The sequence below is a fragment of the Siphateles boraxobius genome, unplaced genomic scaffold (genome assembly GCF_051911475.1).
Source record: "Siphateles boraxobius isolate OS27281-9 unplaced genomic scaffold, OSU_SipBor_1 19, whole genome shotgun sequence".
Taxonomy (NCBI): domain Eukaryota; kingdom Metazoa; phylum Chordata; class Actinopteri; order Cypriniformes; family Leuciscidae; genus Siphateles; species Siphateles boraxobius.
Genome location: NW_027508799.1, coordinates 1,669,978 through 1,688,791, shown reverse-complemented (window position 1 = coordinate 1,688,791; position 18,814 = coordinate 1,669,978). Strand labels below are relative to the sequence as shown.

At 42.6% G+C, this 18,814-nt stretch overlaps 3 non-coding genes across 3 annotated transcripts; all 3 read right to left on the bottom strand.

Moving 5' to 3' along the window:
• Positions 1–14,222: 14,222 nt before the first annotated feature.
• Positions 14,223–14,294, bottom strand: trnaq-cug (transfer RNA glutamine (anticodon CUG)). Its single transcript has one exon. It is a non-coding gene; the product is annotated as a tRNA-Gln (tRNA).
• A 403-nt stretch (positions 14,295–14,697) lies between these two features.
• On the bottom strand, positions 14,698–14,770 carry trnaf-gaa (transfer RNA phenylalanine (anticodon GAA)). Its single transcript has one exon. It is a non-coding gene; the product is annotated as a tRNA-Phe (tRNA).
• Positions 14,771–17,006: 2,236 nt separating this feature from the next.
• Positions 17,007–17,078, bottom strand: trnaq-cug (transfer RNA glutamine (anticodon CUG)). Its single transcript has one exon. It is a non-coding gene; the product is annotated as a tRNA-Gln (tRNA).
• Positions 17,079–18,814: the final 1,736 nt, after the last annotated feature.

Here is an 18,814-nt window from a genome sequence, read left to right as displayed (position 1 = left end):
TATCTGAGGAACCGGTGTTTGTTGTCCGACAGCGGGTTGTCCCTCTCCTCCTCCCCCAAAATGCTGCTGACCAGATAGCAGGCATACCACAGTGAGTTCTTCAGCAGCCTGAGGAACCTCTGACCCTGGTGTTTCCCAAACTGGATCTTGCAGTGAGCCAGAACCAGGAACTGGTCTCCAGGATTCCCTCCATTCTGCCTCACAAAGGCAGTGGCCTCAGCCAAGACCTCCTCTTTACACCTGGCCCTCCCTGCCAACACGATCTTCCTCCTATTGGCCTCCTCAGTTGGCCCCATAAGGAGTCGACCCTCAGAGGTTCTTCGTAAAACCGGGTATGCATACATAATCTGAAAGGACACAGGCATAAACAGAACGTTACATAGCTGTCATATTCCAACTGAAAGTATTGTTGTGAACTTCTTCTTCTCAAGTGTAGAAAAGATAGAGTTGCAAACCAGGAGATTGTTGAGGTATAAGTTCTTTATTTCGTCGCTGTAGTCATCTCAATCAAGTCTAACTAAGGCAGTATACATTTAGTTCATATACCCTTTCAGGAGGAGGAGTTACATAAAGGTGGAAACAAAAGCATGCAAATGAGGCATCTGGGTTAAGGATGTGCCCTAGACTGAGAGTGTTACCAATCCTAATCCAATCAGCATAACAGTGTAATGTAAATATCCTAATCCAATCAGCCAGACTCTTCACCGATACCTTCACATTATCTTAATGGCCAGGCAGTGCATAAAGACAAAAGGTGATAGTCTCAGTGCTCTGACCAATTTAACTTACAATAGAGAGCTGGACAGACAGGAACAGGCAGGTTTGTGACATCATTTACCTTAGATACAAAATTCACACTAATAAACTTTCTCAGTTTCTATGCTATTGTATTGGAAGCTCAATTATACATTTAAAATAAAATTTGTAATCCTACAGTTCCCCCTTTGAGAGTTCTAAATAACTCTCACAAAATACAAATTTAAAGACTTAAAAGTTCATTCTTGTAACTTGTGATCGTTACAGGCACATAATGCGTGTTCTATGTTTGCTTTTCTGCAATTGCATGCTGACACAGAAACAAACATGCAAATTTAGGGTCCGTGAAGTTCTTAAGGGTAATAGTCTTTTCTGTTTGGAACTGTCATTTCTTTGTGAGGGGCGTGAGTCATTTGTTGAATGAAACACTTGATACTGTGGACGCATAGATAGTACGCTATTAGAAGAAATAACAGCAGAATTGCTATTTCCTTTATCCACAGCCAGGGTTTCCCAATCAAGTTTCCGAACCATGAAAAATTTACTTCAGTCATCTGGTGTAATTTTGCTGAAAGATCAAGAATGTCTTGTTGGATTTTGTTCAAGTTCTCTGTTGGATCCATTAAAACCCGGTGCAGCACTCAGGTCCGATGATGGTGCAGGCTCCTTCCGTTGCTAGAATGTAATCTAAGGCCACTCTGTTCTGTAAGATCATTATCTTGTGCGAAGCGAGAGTGTCTGTGATGTTACTGGTACGACAATCTTGATCATGTTGATGGATGACTGAAGGTTTCGTATGTGAGTCTCTGCGTTGTGTATTTTTTTTTTTCTTTTCTTTATCCTTTTGTGATAGTTGGCTCGGAAGAGGGTCAAGTTGTTTCTTGAGGTTTTCTTGTGGCTTCATACGCAGATGACGAGGTCAGTGCGTATGGGTCTCGGGAAGTCATCAGTGGTATCTGCACAGAGTAAGAAAGAAAACAAAAGACAGGAGAGCAGTATTTGTTCAAACACTAGGGTTGTAAACTTTTCCGAGTCTGCTAAGCAGTAGAGCAGTATTTGTTCAAACACTAGGGTTGTAAACTTTTTCTGGGTCTGCTATTGTCGTTCCATCTCTCCCTATTTCTTAATTCCTTTGACACCTAAAGAACAGTGAGGTAAGGATGGACTAGGATAGGGCCTATGAGGGAGTCTTCACCCCAGGGTTAACCCCCGAAGCCTATTGCATTCGGTTCTTCCCGGGGCTCCTCACTGGTTCTGTGTCCTAACCTATCCCTGTTGGTGGGGGAACAACCTTACAGTGTGTACAATGAGTCCAGGTTTTCCTTCCCTGACACAATACTGCAGCGGCTGTAATCAACATTACTTGATGTGGCCCATGCCACTTTGGTTCTAATGGCTTATTTCTGAATGACTTTATCATGACCCATTGACCTGGGATGATTGTGTGTCCCCCTTCTGGTGAAGTCTGCCAACATGACTCAACTCTCCCTCTGGCACTCTGTACCGCCTTTGTTAGGTTTTCACAGTAAGCAATCAGGGCATCTGAGGTAATGTGTACATCAGCATTTCTAAGATCAATCACACCTGGCATCTGCATGGGGCGTCCAGTAATAATCTCATGAGGGCTCAGTCCTACTGTTCTGTTAGGTGATGCTCTCATACTACACAGTACTGCTGGCAACGCTTCAACCCATGGTACTCCTTCCTGATGCATTTTGCTTAGCCTGATTTTGATTGTTCTGTTTGCACGTTCAACCTGTCCTGATGCTTGTGGCCTATAGGGGCAGTGGAGGTTCCACTTTATCTGCAACATTCTAGACACTTCCTTGACTATCTGTCCTGTGAAGTGTGTACCTTGATCTGAGTCAATACAATCTGGTAATCCCCATCTGGGAATGAAATCAGTGACAAGACATTTAGCAGTATGTGCAGCTGTAGCACGCCCTGTTGGATAAGCTTCTACCCATCTTGAGAACTTGTCTATTACTACCAAAACATCAGTTTTTCCCTTACAACGAGGCAATGATATGTAATCAACTTGCAGGTGACGAAATGGTCCTGGTGGAGCTGGGGTATGTGCTGCTGGTGTAGTGGCTGCTGGTATATCATTATTTTTCTGACATGTAACACACCTCTTGGCTGTTTCTGTGGCTACATTTCTGAATTTTGGATTCCACCACTGATTTGAGAACCTGTGATTCATCGTTGCTGGACCACTGTGACCTAAACTGTGTATTTGTTGAGCCAAATATGGCAGCAGTGATTCGGGAGCGATATACTTTCCCCCTTTGGTCCAGCAACCAGATGAATCCACTGTGGCTCCTTTGTCTAACCATGTCCATGCTTCATACAGAGGAACGTCTTTGTACAGATCAATTATTGATTCAGGAGGCATAATTGTCTTCTGTGCTGCACTACCTGAACACACTTGTACAGTTGCATAGAAACAAGCCTGTTTAGCTGCCATATCAGCAAGAGCATTACCTTTAGCTTCTGTAGTATTAGTTGTGAGATGTGCTTTCACTTTGATCACTGCTAATTTCTTTGGAAGTTTCATGGAAAACATTAGATCTTTCACTAATTCAGCATGCTTAATGGGGGATCCAGCAGAAGTTATAAACTGTCTGGTTTGCCAAATGACACCAAAATCATGAATTACCCCAAAAGCATATCTGGAATCTGTGTAGATATTAGCAACTGATCCTGAAGCTAGCTTGCATGCTCTTGTTAGGGCTACTAGTTCTGCAGCTTGAGCTGAAAAATGATCTGGAAGACGTCCTGAAGCTAACACTTCCGTGGTGGACGTTACTGCATAACCTGCTCGTCTGTTACCTTTTTCTTTTACTTCACTCATAGGTGTATATGTAAGCGTAACACAATCGTGAGTAATTTCTCCTTCATCCTCTAACAAAACTTCAGTCATAGCAGACATCATACATGAGGACGGATTCGTGACAGGTGCACGCTGTAAGACAATATTCGGGATTATTGTGGACACTGCATGAGGGCTTTTTTTACGTTTACAGTCTGACCTAACACTATTAATGATGAAAGGCCTGTGCTGTAAAATAACATTTAAGGCTGTGAGTCTACTTTAACCAGTGTCCCCCAAAGGAAAAAACTGAGATAGTCACTTTCCTTTTGTTCTATTAAACAAAAAAAGAAGTATTTTATCTCTGTTGCAAGTTAGTGGGGAAATAAAGCACTCACAGCCCAAATGTTTAACGCGTCAACCAGCTGCCCCAGTTTAATGACGAGGGGACGGGCTGCTTCAGAGTAGCAAGCAGACTGAGTAGGAGCTGAGTAACATTGTTAACTTGTTTAAAGTTCTTTTTGTTTTTCCTACACTCTTTTCCCCAATGTCCATGTTTACCACAATAATAACAACTACTGCCCTCTCTCTTAGGACATTTGCGTTTCTGTTGATTCTCTGTGTTGACCTTAAAGGATGCTGTAGCAATTTTTACTCTTTCCTTGACATCAGAGCTTCTTTCCCATGCAGCCAAACTGTCTAAGTTGTTTTGTATGGTTCTAGTGGACCATGTTAAGTCTAAGAAAGGCAATGCTTTTCTATGTTCTGACAACAGACCATCAAACCATGTGCGAACTAGGGGACCATTATCTTCTAGCACCTTCTCTGAAGTGTCAGCTATACCACTGTATGCTGCTGCTGACTGGCAAAATCTTTGAGTGTACTCACTAACAGTTTCACCCTTCTTCTGTAAAGAACTAGTGATCTTCGACCAGTCAATTTTAGGTCCAACAATGTTCTTCAACGCTTTCAGAACTCCCTCTCTCAATTCATCTTTTCTGGCATGTTGTAGTTCAGAAGTAACAGCAGACTCAAACTGTTGAATTCAGATTCAGTTAGAATTTGTGACATCAGCTGTGTGACTTCTGCCAACGACATGTCGTAAAGACGCATTTGACTGATCAATGCCCTTCTAAATTCAGAAACATCAGTGCGTACTGAAGGTAAGCTTTGGGATAGTCTTTCTATGTCTCTAGGTCCGAGTACTTTGGCAACAGTTTGGTTTTGGACAACAGAAGAGTTGGTAGGAACACTTTCAGTTCCCTCAATTCCCTGAGATCTTCTTGCAACACAAACCTTTACTGAATCTACAGGCTTATCAGTTACTGATGGGATGTCTACATCTGTTTCAAAGAATGCTTTTAAGTCAGGATAAGTTTCATCTGACTGTTGGTCTTCTGAGTCACATTTGGTTGAGGCCTTGTTATGGCCCACCTTAGTGTGCATTTGTTTGTTCTGTTCTTTTAATTTAGCTATACACCTAGATTGTTCTTGTGCAATGGATAAGCTAAATTCCCTATGGCAACAGATTATGCCTTTCATGTTTTTCTTTCTGATACATGCACCTAACACCTTCTTGCATTCTTCAATAGACCAAATCTTATCTGGATGAATCTCATATTTCTGTGTTAGTTCTTGTCTAACTTTTTCAGTGACTATTAGATCCATCTGTTCTCCTAACAGTGTTTTAAATTCGCTATCTGACCACAAAGGATTAGCAAGACCACCTTTTTTAGTTGTGGAGATTAGTCTAGCACTTTTCTTAATCATTTTGTGGATTTCTTTGTTACCACACAAACAAACACTAAACTTCTCTGATTACAGAGGGTACGCTTGTTAACACAAATCAACTATTGTTAAACTTCCTTGTTACCAACACATCACATTTAACTTCCCTGCCAGAAACAGAGGATGAAACACAAAATATTAGCACGTTACGCTAATCTTCCCTGAAGGAAACGGAAAGGATCTTTCACCTTCCTAACTTTTTAGAGGATAAAACAAAATTACTAGCATGTATTGCTAACTCTTCCCTGCCTGAAACAGAGGATCAAACTTTCCTCTCTAAAAGAAAAACTTTTAAAAGGGTAACCAAAATAAATAGCCTGTAAGACTACCTCTTCTCTGCTTGCACAGAGGCTAACAATATTTTAACTTGAATGCTAAAATCTTCCCTGTCTGCACAGAGGATACCAACAACTTCCCTGACTATTCAGAGGATCAAACTCTCTTCTCTAAAAGAATTTTTTTAGAGGGTAACACCACAAGGTAACAAACAACAAAACAAATAATTAGCAAAATAATACTAATCTTCCCTGCCTGACACAGAGGATATCTTTTTAACATGTGATGTTAAAAACGTCCCTGCCTGAACAGAGGATATATTTTCATCTTTAAAAGACAACTTTTAAAGGATAACTTTAGGTAATCAAACACTACAGCTGTCTGATAACTCTTTCTCTGACGGCACAGAGGATAATTTTTACTGGTTTTTCAACGGTTCTTTGAATGGAGTGAAACTCACCAAATTATTGTTGTATGGAAAAAATTCCGTCTGGAAACTCAGTCAGAGATCTTTGTTGAGCTTGGTTCTGGAACTCAGTTAGCTTTGTTGAGATCTTTGTTGAGATTCAGTTCTGGAACACAGTCAGCTTTGTTGAGATCTTTGTTGAGATTCAGTTCGCGAACTCAGGCAGCTTTGTTGAGATCTTTCTGGATTCAAAAGATTCAGTCTGGAACTGGAAAGTCAGATCTTTGTTGAGATCTTTGAGCTTTGAGGTTTCAAAAGTTCATTCTTTGTTGAGTTTCAGTTTCTCCATCCGGGTCACAGGGCACCATCTGTTGTGAACTTCTTCTTCTCAAGTGTAGAAAAGATAGAGTTGCAAACCAGGAGATTGTTGAGGTATAAGTTCTTTATTTCGTCGCTGTAGTCATCTCAATCAAGTCTAACTAAGGCAGTATACATTTAGTTCATATACCCTTTCAGGAGGAGGAGTTACATAAAGGTGGAAACAAAAGCATGCAAATGAGGCATCTGGGTTAAGGATGTGCCCTAGACTGAGAGTGTTACCAATCCTAATCCAATCAGCATAACAGTGTAATGTAAATATCCTAATCCAATCAGCCAGACTCTTCACCGATACCTTCACATTATCTTAATGGCCAGGCAGTGCATAAAGACAAAAGGTGATAGTCTCAGTGCTCTGACCAATTTAACTTACAATAGAGAGCTGGACAGACAGGAACAGGCAGGTTTGTGACATCATTTACCTTAGATACAAAATTCACACTAATAAACTTTCTCAGTTTCTATGCTATTGTATTGGAAGCTCAATTATACATTTAAAATAAAAATTGTAATCCTACAGTTCCCCCTTTGAGAGTTCTAAATAACTCTCACAAAATACAAATTTAAAGACTTAAAAGTTCATTCTTGTAACTTGTGATCGTTACAGGCACATAATGCGTGTTCTATGTTTGCTTTTCTGCAATTGCATGCTGACACAGAAACAAACATGCAAATTTAGGGTCCGTGAAGTTCTTAAGGGTAATAGTCTTTTCTGTTTGGAACTGTCATTTCTTTGTGAGGGGCGTGAGTCATTTGTTGAATGAAACACTTGATACTGTGGACACATAGATAGTACGCTATTAGAAGAAATAACAGCAGAATTGCTATTTCCTTTATCCACAGCCAGGGTTTCCCAATCAAGTTTCCGAACCATGAAAAATTTACTTCAGTCATCTGGTGTAATTTTGCTGAAAGATCAAGAATGTCTTGTTGGATTTTGTTCAAGTTCTCTGTTGGATCCATTAAAACCCGGTGCAGCACTCAGGTCCGATGATGGTGCAGGCTCCTTCCGTTGCTAGAATGTAATCTAAGGCCACTCTGTTCTGTAAGATCATTATCTTGTGCGAAGCGAGAGTGTCTGTGATGTTACTGGTACGACAATCTTGATCATGTTGATGGATGACTGAAGGTTTCGTATGTGAGTCTCTGCGTTGTGTATTTTTTTTTTTTTCTTTTCTTTATCCTTTTGTGATAGTTGGCTCGGAAGAGGGTCAAGTTGTTTCTTGAGGTTTTCTTGTGGCTTCATACGCAGATGACGAGGTCAGTGCGTATGGGTCTCGGGAAGTCATCAGTGGTATCTGCACAGAGTAAGAAAGAAAACAAAAGACAGGAGAGCAGTATTTGTTCAAACACTAGGGTTGTAAACTTTTCCGAGTCTGCTAAGCAGTAGAGCAGTATTTGTTCAAACACTAGGGTTGTAAACTTTTTCTGGGTCTGCTATTGTCGTTCCATCTCTCCCTATTTCTTAATTCCTTTGACACCTAAAGAACAGTGAGGTAAGGATGGACTAGGATAGGGCCTATGAGGGAGTCTTCACCCCAGGGTTAACCCCCGAAGCCTATTGCATTCGGTTCTTCCCGGGGCTCCTCACTGGTTCTGTGTCCTAACCTATCCCTGTTGGTGGGGGAACAACCTTACAGTGTGTACAATGAGTCCAGGTTTTCCTTCCCTGACACAATACTGCAGCGGCTGTAATCAACATTACTTGATGTGGCCCATGCCACTTTGGTTCTAATGGCTTATTTCTGAATGACTTTATCATGACCCATTGACCTGGGATGATTGTGTGTCCCCCTTCTGGTGAAGTCTGCCAACATGACTCAACTCTCCCTCTGGCACTCTGTACCGCCTTTGTTAGGTTTTCACAGTAAGCAATCAGGGCATCTGAGGTAATGTGTACATCAGCATTTCTAAGATCAATCACACCTGGCATCTGCATGGGGCGTCCAGTAATAATCTCATGAGGGCTCAGTCCTACTGTTCTGTTAGGTGATGCTCTCATACTACACAGTACTGCTGGCAACGCTTCAACCCATGGTACTCCTTCCTGATGCATTTTGCTTAGCCTGATTTTGATTGTTCTGTTTGCACGTTCAACCTGTCCTGATGCTTGTGGCCTATAGGGGCAGTGGAGGTTCCACTTAATCTGCAACATTCTAGACACTTCCTTGACTATCTGTCCTGTGAAGTGTGTACCTTGATCTGAGTCAATCCAATCTGGTAATCCCCATCTGGGAATGAAATCAGTGACAAGACATTTAGCAGTATGTGCAGCTGTAGCACGCCCTGTTGGATAAGCTTCTACCCATCTTGAGAACTTGTCTATTACTACCAAAACATCAGTTTTTCCCTTACAACGAGGCAATGATATGTAATCAACTTGCAGGTGACGAAATGGTCCTGGTGGAGCTGGGGTATGTGCTGCTGGTGTAGTGGCTGCTGGTATATCATTATTTTTCTGACATGTAACACACCTCTTGGCTGTTTCTGTGGCTACATTTCTGAATTTTGGATTCCACCACTGATTTGAGAACCTGTGATTCATCGTTGCTGGACCACTGTGACCTAAACTGTGTATTTGTTGAGCCAAATATGGCAGCAGTGATTCGGGAGCGACATACTTTCCCCCTTTGGTCCAGCAACCAGATGAATCCACTGTGGCTCCTTTGTCTAACCATGTCCATGCTTCATACAGAGGAACGTCTTTGTACAGATCAATTATTGATTCAGGAGGCATAATTGTCTTCTGTGCTGCACTACCTGAACACACTTGTACAGTTGCATAGAAACAAGCCTGTTTAGCTGCCATATCAGCAAGAGCATTACCTTTAGCTTCTGTAGTATTAGTTGTGAGATGTGCTTTCACTTTGATCACTGCTAATTTCTTTGGAAGTTTCATGGAAAACATTAGATCTTTCACTAATTCAGCATGCTTAATGGGGGATCCAGCAGAAGTTATAAACTGTCTGGTTTGCCAAATGACACCAAAATCATGAATTACCCCAAAAGCATATCTGGAATCTGTGTAGATATTAGCAACTGATCCTGAAGCTAGCTTGCATGCTCTTGTTAGGGCTACTAGTTCTGCAGCTTGAGCTGAAAAATGATCTGGAAGACGTCCTGAAGCTAACACTTCCGTGGTGGACGTTACTGCATAACCTGCTCGTCTGTTACCTTTTTCTTTTACTTCACTCATAGGTGTATATGTAAGCGTAACACAATCGTGAGTAATTTCTCCTTCATCCTCTAACAAAACTTCAGTCATAGCAGACATCATACATGAGGACGGATTCGTGACAGGTGCACGCTGTAAGACAATATTCGGGATTATTGTGGACACTGCATGAGGGCTTTTTTTACGTTTACAGTCTGACCTAACACTATTAATGATGAAAGGCCTGTGCTGTAAAATAACATTTAAGGCTGTGAGTCTACTTTAACCAGTGTCCCCCAAAGGAAAAAACTGAGATAGTCACTTTCCTTTTGTTCTATTAAACAAAAAAAGAAGTATTTTATCTCTGTTGCAAGTTAGTGGGGAAATAAAGCACTCACAGCCCAAATGTTTAACGCGTCAACCAGCTGCCCCAGTTTAATGACGAGGGGACGGGCTGCTTCAGAGTAGCAAGCAGACTGAGTAGGAGCTGAGTAACATTGTTAACTTGTTTAAAGTTCTTTTTGTTTTTCCTACACTCTTTTCCCCAATGTCCATGTTTACCACAATAATAACAACTACTGCCCTCTCTCTTAGGACATTTGCGTTTCTGTTGATTCTCTGTGTTGACCTTAAAGGATGCTGTAGCAATTTTTACTCTTTCCTTGTCATCAGAGCTTCTTTCCCATGCAGCCAAACTGTCTAAGTTGTTTTGTATGGTTCTAGTGGACCATGTTAAGTCTAAGAAAGGCAATGCTTTTCTATGTTCTGACAACAGACCATCAAACCATGTGCGAACTAGGGGACCATTATCTTCTAGCACCTTCTCTGAAGTGTCAGCTATACCACTGTATGCTGCTGCTGACTGGCAAAATCTTTGAGTGTACTCACTAACAGTTTCACCCTTCTTCTGTAAAGAACTAGTGATCTTCGACCAGTCAATTTTAGGTCCAACAATGTTCTTCAACGCTTTCAGAACTCCCTCTCTCAATTCATCTTTTCTGGCATGTTGTAGTTCAGAAGTAACAGCAGACTCAAACTGTTGAATTCAGATTCAGTTAGAATTTGTGACATCAGCTGTGTGACTTCTGCCAACGACATGTCGTAAAGACGCATTTGACTGATCAATGCCCTTCTAAATTCAGAAACATCAGTGCGTACTGAAGGTAAGCTTTGGGATAGTCTTTCTATGTCTCTAGGTCCGAGTACTTTGGCAACAGTTTGGTTTTGGACAACAGAAGAGTTGGTAGGAACACTTTCAGTTCCCTCAATTCCCTGAGATCTTCTTGCAACACAAACCTTTACTGAATCTACAGGCTTATCAGTTACTGATGGGATGTCTACATCTGTTTCAAAGAATGCTTTTAAGTCAGGATAAGTTTCATCTGACTGTTGGTCTTCTGAGTCACATTTGGTTGAGGCCTTGTTATGGCCCACCTTAGTGTGCATTTGTTTGTTCTGTTCTTTTAATTTAGCTATACACCTAGATTGTTCTTGTGCAATGGATAAGCTAAATTCCCTATGGCAACAGATTATGCCTTTCATGTTTTTCTTTCTGATACATGCACCTAACACCTTCTTGCATTCTTCAATAGACCAAATCTTATCTGGATGAATCTCATATTTCTGTGTTAGTTCTTGTCTAACTTTTTCAGTGACTATTAGATCCATCTGTTCTCCTAACAGTGTTTTAAATTCGCTATCTGACCACAAAGGATTAGCAAGACCACCTTTTTTAGTTGTGGAGATTAGTCTAGCACTTTTCTTAATCATTTTGTGGATTTCTTTGTTACCACACAAACAAACACTAAACTTCTCTGATTACAGAGGGTACGCTTGTTAACACAAATCAACTATTGTTAAACTTCCTTGTTACCAACACATCACATTTAACTTCCCTGCCAGAAACAGAGGATGAAACACAAAATATTAGCACGTTACGCTAATCTTCCCTGAAGGAAACGGAAAGGATCTTTCACCTTCCTAACTTTTTAGAGGATAAAACAAAATTACTAGCATGTATTGCTAACTCTTCCCTGCCTGAAACAGAGGATCAAACTTTCCTCTCTAAAAGAAAAACTTTTAAAAGGGTAACCAAAATAAATAGCCTGTAAGACTACCTCTTCTCTGCTTGCACAGAGACTAACAATATTTTAACTTGAATGCTAAAATCTTCCCTGTCTGCACAGAGGATACCAACAACTTCCCTGACTATTCAGAGAATCAAACTCTCTTCTCTAAAAGAATTTTTTTAGAGGGTAACACCACAAGGTAACAAACAACAAAACAAATAATTAGCAAAATAATACTAATCTTCCCTGCCTGACACAGAGGATATCTTTTTAACATGTGATGTTAAAAACGTCCCTGCCTGAACAGAGGATATATTTTCATCTTTAAAAGACAACTTTTAAAGGATAACTTTAGGTAATCAAACACTACAGCTGTCTGATAACTCTTTCTCTGACGGCACAGAGGATAATTTTTACTGGTTTTTCAACGGTTCTTTGAATGGAGTGAAACTCACCAAATTATTGTTGTATGGAAAAAATTCCGTCTGGAAACTCAGTCAGAGATCTTTGTTGAGCTTGGTTCTGGAACTCAGTTAGCTTTGTTGAGATCTTTGTTGAGATTCAGTTCTGGAACACAGTCAGCTTTGTTGAGATCTTTGTTGAGATTCAGTTCGCGAACTCAGGCAGCTTTGTTGAGATCTTTCTGGATTCAAAAGATTCAGTCTGGAACTGGAAAGTCAGATCTTTGTTGAGATCTTTGAGCTTTGAGGTTTCAAAAGTTCATTCTTTGTTGAGTTTCAGTTTCTCCATCCGGGTCACAGGGCACCATCTGTTGTGAACTTCTTCTTCTCAAGTGTAGAAAAGATAGAGTTGCAAACCAGGAGATTGTTGAGGTATAAGTTCTTTATTTCGTCGCTGTAGTCATCTCAATCAAGTCTAACTAAGGCAGTATACATTTAGTTCATATACCCTTTCAGGAGGAGGAGTTACATAAAGGTGGAAACAAAAGCATGCAAATGAGGCATCTGGGTTAAGGATGTGCCCTAGACTGAGAGTGTTACCAATCCTAATCCAATCAGCATAACAGTGTAATGTAAATATCCTAATCCAATCAGCCAGACTCTTCACCGATACCTTCACATTATCTTAATGGCCAGGCAGTGCATAAAGACAAAAGGTGATAGTCTCAGTGCTCTGACCAATTTAACTTACAATAGAGAGCTGGACAGACAGGAACAGGCAGGTTTGTGACATCATTTACCTTAGATACAAAATTCACACTAATAAACTTTCTCAGTTTCTATGCTATTGTATTGGAAGCTCAATTATACATTTAAAATAAAATTTGTAATCCTACAGTATTTTACTACAGCATTTTTTTTATGTAATTAATTATTATAATATTATAATAATTAATGATTATTATTATTATGAGCATAAGCATTATTGTTTTTTATACAACTGTGAATCACTTTGAATTGCCTTGTGTACAAATTGTAAATAGTGTGATGAACTAATTAATAAGAAAATAAATAACACTTCTTGGTACAATCTTGCTGGTATCATGCCATGCTTAAATTGTTTTGTTTTGTTTAGCTTTTGTGGCAGAGATTACTAAGAAACACCAAATATAACATAAAGGCGTTTATGACAATTCATAATAATATGATCATCAAACAGATCTAAAACTTAAAATGGTATATCAAATCGTTTTGGTATATCTTTTATAACATAGTTGAGAATCATTTGTTGAAACAAAAAAAACACTTGTTTTTGCCTATTCATGTCTTTTTAAATATGTATAACATAGTATTTAAAAAGATAACATAAATATGTATACTGGTGTATAACATAGTATAGTATAACATATATGAATTAAACTTTTTTTTTTAAAGGTTTTAGTAAAAATCTTCTTGTGCTCAAAATAATGTAATGAATGACACAAAAAATACTAAATTAACAACAACAAAAAAATGGTTTAAGGAGGATATAGCTTAATTAGCGGTCGGCTAATTATCTTGACAGTAGTGACAATTTTTTTTACTGTATATCATGGTAAAGTTGCAGGTTCACATGTACAGAAGAAAACGTGTGCTATTACACGCTAGCTGGCTTTATTGCCATGTTTAATTGTCTAAAAACAAACACTGTTTATGAATAAATAATGATCGATTATAGAGTCGTGAAGAATAGACTTAACTGTTGCAAAGATTGCAAAGATGACGATAATAACAGCGGTCGCCGATTGGTCAAAAGTAAGCCACAGGAGCAGAGCCAGGAGAGAAACGCGATTGGTCAAAAGTAAGCCACAGGAGAGAAAGGCGATTGGTCAAAAGTAAGCCACAGGAGAGAAACACGATTGGTCAAAAGTAAGCCACAGGAGAGAACACGATTGGTCAAAAGTAAGCCACAGCAGAGAAACACAATTGGCTCACGTGGGCTTACTTTGGGCTTACTTTGGCTCAATCGGTAGGAAGCAGTAGGCGCAAGCGAGAGGTAGTGGGATCGATGCCTGCATTCTCCAGTGCTGTCCATCCTTTTTACGCCCCACTTCAAGGGGCACTACCTAGATGAGCTCTTGCGGCTCAGTGCTGCCGAAAAAGTTTTTTCGAACGAGGTACTGCACACATTCCTGGCAAAAGCAGGTCCCACCGAGATTTGAACTCGGATCGCTGGATTCAGAGCCCAGAGTGCTAACCATTACACCATGGAACCTTGGCGTGTGTCAACTTTTCCCATGAGCAGCAGAGATTTAAGTCATTGAGTCCAGAAGCACGATAGCAAGGATTTAAGTCATTGAGTCCAGAAGCACGATAGCAAGGAGCAAATGAAGCCTTTGCTTTTTAAGCCCATGTTTCCCCAATTCCGACTCGGTTTGAGAGTGCCAATTTCACCGCCACGTCAGCAGTTGCGCATCACTTCTGTTTTTTCCCTCCCTTCCGCAAATAACCTAAAAAGGTTCCACCGAGATTTGAACTCAGATTTCTGGATTCAAAGCCCAGAGTGCTAATCATTACACCATGGAACCAACACACTCTGCTAGCTGGCTGTCTGAGAGGCAGATAGCGATGAGGCTAGGTGGAATCAGGTAGACTAAAAGAGGCGGACGTGGTTCCTCTGCCGAAACCCGGTATTGAACCAAGGACCTTTAGATCTTCAGTCTAACGCTCTCCCAACTGAGCTATTTCGGCCAGATACTTGTATGGTTTAGCCAGCAGGGATGTCTGGGAGACCGCCCGTCATTTTCGAGAAGAGCAGAGCGAAGGTCCCAGAGAGAAAATGAGTGGCCCGTACTGGGATGAAAACCCGCCACCTTGGCGTTATTAGCACCACGCTCTAAGCAACTGAGCTAACCGGCCTCTCTCTGGCACATTTTATCCCCAATTTCTCACAAATATCCTGGTTGCCCTAATCAGGCTGAAGAGATTAAAAGCAAAGCCTAATAATGGGCTCGTCTGGGATTTGAACCCCGGACCTCTCGCACCCTAAGCGAGAATCATACCCCTAGACCAACGATCCGAAACATACATCCTCCCTGCTGCTGCCGGGCCGCAAACATTTCAGCTTCCATGGCTTAAAGCGCAATTTTTTGATTAAATCTACTATTAAAAGGTAGCCAGTGCAAAGTTTCCAGCACAGAGGAAATGCGGCCTCTTTTTTTGTGGTCATTGGAAATCACGCTGCAGGACCTGCACACGAATAATGAGAAGCTTACTTACAGGAGCCTGGTCTGCAACACTGGACCCAGTTGATGTTGCAGGAACAGAGGCAGCACTTGGCTGGACAGAAGGCTGTGGAGGAGACTGCAGAGGAGGCTGAGCAGGGCGCAGAGGAGGAGACTGCAGAGGGGCTGGGCAGGGCGCAGAGGAGGAGACTGCAGAGGAGGCTGGGCAGGCCGCAGAGGAGGAGACTGCAGAGGAGGCTGGGCAGGGCGCTGCAGTCCTGTGGGTGGCTGTAGTGAGGATGGTCCTGGTGCAGAGGGACAGGGGTTGAAGGCCTTGCTGGAAAGATTGGAGTTGCTCTTTCCAGTGGACAGGAAGCTCTGCAGGCGACTGGGACACCTGGCCAGGGGTCCACAATGCTGGAGGAGCAGGATAAGGGGCAGGAGCAGGGGCAGTAGCACGAGCCGGGGCAGGAGCAGGGCCTCTCGAGCCTGCAGTGGCTGGAGAAAAAAGAAAAAACTTACCCACTTACAGGGTTTGGCTGGAGACAAAATCTTTTGTGCCAGCTGTGAAGCAAATAAATGCTTCCCCCGCGCCAACAGGGCCTACACATTGGTCGCCAGCAGTGGCCTGTTCTTAGTGGCAGTAGGTGGAGGAGGAACAGACACAGTGGCAGTGGGCACAGCATCAGTGAGGACAGATGCAGTGGGCACAGTGGTGGTGGGCACGTGGGCTGGAGTAATGTATATAATAATGTAATGAATGACACAAAAAAATACTAAATTAACAACAACAAAAAAATGGTTTAAGGAGGATATAGCTTAATTAGCGGTCGGCTAATTATCTTGACAGTAGTGGCATGTTTTTTACTGTATATCATGGTAAAGTTGCAGGTTCACATGTACAGAATAAAACGTGTGCTATTACACGCTAGCTAGCTTTATTGGCATGTTTAATTGTCCAAAAACAAACACTGTTTATGAATGAATAATGATCGATTATACAGTCGTGAAGAATAGACTTACCTGTTGCAAAGATTGCAAAGATGACGATAATAATAGCGGTCGCCGATTGGTCAAAAGTAAGCCACAGGAGCAGAGCCAGGAGTGAAACGCGATTGGTCAAAAGTAAGCCACAAGAGAGAAAGGCGATTGGTCAAAAGTAAGCCACAGGAGAGAAAAACGATTGGTCAAAAGTAAGCCACAGGAGAGAACGCGATTGGTCAAAAGTAAGTCACAGCAGAGAAACACGATTGGCTCACGTGGGCTTACTTTGGGCTTACTTTGGCTCAATCGGTAGGAAGCAGTAGGCGCAAGCGAGAGGTAGTGGGATCGATGCCTGCATTCTCCAGTGCTGTCCATCCTTTTTACGCCCCCCTTCAAGGGGCACTACCTAGATGAGCTCTTACGGCTCAGTGCTGCCGAAAATGTTTTTTCGAACGAGGTACTGCACACATTCCTGGCAAATGCAGGTCCCACCGAGATTTGAACTCGAATCTACAATTAAAAGGTAGCCAGTGATCGCACCTCGTCTTTGTCTTTGAGCGCGATGGACACCTCCTCTCCATCATCGAGGGGAATTAGCTCAAATGGTGGAGCGCTCGCTTAGCATGCGAGAGGTAGCGGGATCGATGCCTGCATTCTCCAGTGCTATCCATCTTTTTTACGTCCCACTTCAAGGGGCACTACCTAGATGAGCTCTTGCGGCTCAGTGCTGCCGAAAAAGTTTTTTTGAACGAGGTACTGCACACATTCCTGGCAAAAGCAGGTCCCACCGAGATTTGAACTCGGATCGCTGGATTCAGAGCCCAGAGTGCTAACCATTACACCATGGAACCTTGGCGTGTGTCAACTTTTCCCATGAGCAGCAGAGATTTAAGTCATTGAGTCCAGAAGCACGATAGCAAGGATTTAAGTCATTGAGTCCAGAAGCACGATAGCAAGGAGCAAATGAAGACTTTGCTTTTTAAGCCCATGTTTCCCCAATTCCGACTCGGTCTGAGAGTGCCAATTTCACCGCCACGTCAGCAGTTGCGCATCACTTCTGTTTTTTCCCTCCCTTCCGCAAAGAACCTAAAAAGGTTCCACCGAGATTTGAACTCAGATTTCTGGATTCAAAGCCCAGAGTGCTAATCATTACACCATGGAACCAACACACACTGCTAGCTGGCTGTCTGAGAGGCAGATAGCGATGAGGCTAGGTGGAATCAGGTAGACTAAAAGAGGCGGACCTGGTTCCTCTGCCGAAACCCGGTATTGAACCAGGGACCTTTAGATCTTCAGTCTAACGCTCTCACAACGCAGCTATTTCGGCCAGATACTTGTATGGTTTAGCCAGCAGCGATGTCTGGGAGACCGCCCGTCATTTTCGAGAAGAGCAGAGCGAAGGTCCCAGAGAGACAATGAGTGGCCCGTACGGGGATGAAAACCCGCCACCTTGGCGTTATTAGCACCACGCTCTAAGCAACTGAGCTAACCGGCCTCTCTCTGGCACATTTTATCCCCAATTTCTCACAAATATCCTGGTTGCCCTAATCAGGCTGAAGAGATTAAAAGCAAAGCCTAATAATGGGCTCGTCTGGGATTTGAACCCCGGACCTCTCGCACCCTAAGCGAGAATCATACCCCTAGACCAACGATCCGAAACATACATCCTCCCTGCTGCTGCCGGGCCGCAAACATTTCAGCTTCCATGGCTTAAAGCGCAATTTTTTGATTAAATCTACTATTAAAAGGTAGCCAGTGCAAAGTTTCCAGCACAGAGGAAATGCGGCCTCTTTTTTTGTGGTCATTGGAAATCACGCTGCAGGACCTGCACACGCATTAATGAGAAGCTTACTTACAGGAGCCTGGTCTGCAACACTGGACCCAGTTGATGTTGCAGGAGCAGAGGCAGCACTTGGCTGGACAGAAGGCTGTGGAGGAGACTGCAGAGGAGGCTGAGCAGGGCGCAGAGGAGGAGACTGCAGAGGGGCTGGGCAGGGCGCAGAGGAGGAGACTGCAGAGGAGGCTGGGCAGGCCGCAGAGGAGGAGACTGCAGAGGAGGCTGGGCAGGGCGCTGCAGTCCTGTGGGTGGCTGTAGTGAGGATGGTCCTGGTGCAGAGGGACAGGGGTTGAAGGCCTTGCTGGAAAGATTGGAGTTGCTCTTTCCAGTGGACAGGAAGCTCTGCAGGCGACTGGGACACCTGGCCAGGGGTCCACAATGCTGGAGGAGCAGGATAAGGGGCAGGAGCAGGGGCAGTAGCACGAGCCGGGGCAGGAGCAGGGCCTCTCGAGCCTGCAGTGGCTGGAGAAAAAAGAAAAAACTTACCCACTTACAGGGTTTGGCTGGAGACAAAATCTTTTGTGCCAGCTGTGAAGCAAATAAATGCTTCCCCCGCGCCAACAGGGCCTACACATTGGTCGCCAGCAGTGGCCTGTTCTTAGTGGCAGTAGGTGGAGGAGGAACAGACACAGTGGCAGTGGGCACAGCATCAGTGAGGACAGATGCAGTGGGCACAGTGGTGGTGGGCACGTGGGCTGGAGTAATGTATATAATAATGTAATGAATGACACAAAAAAATACTAAATTAAC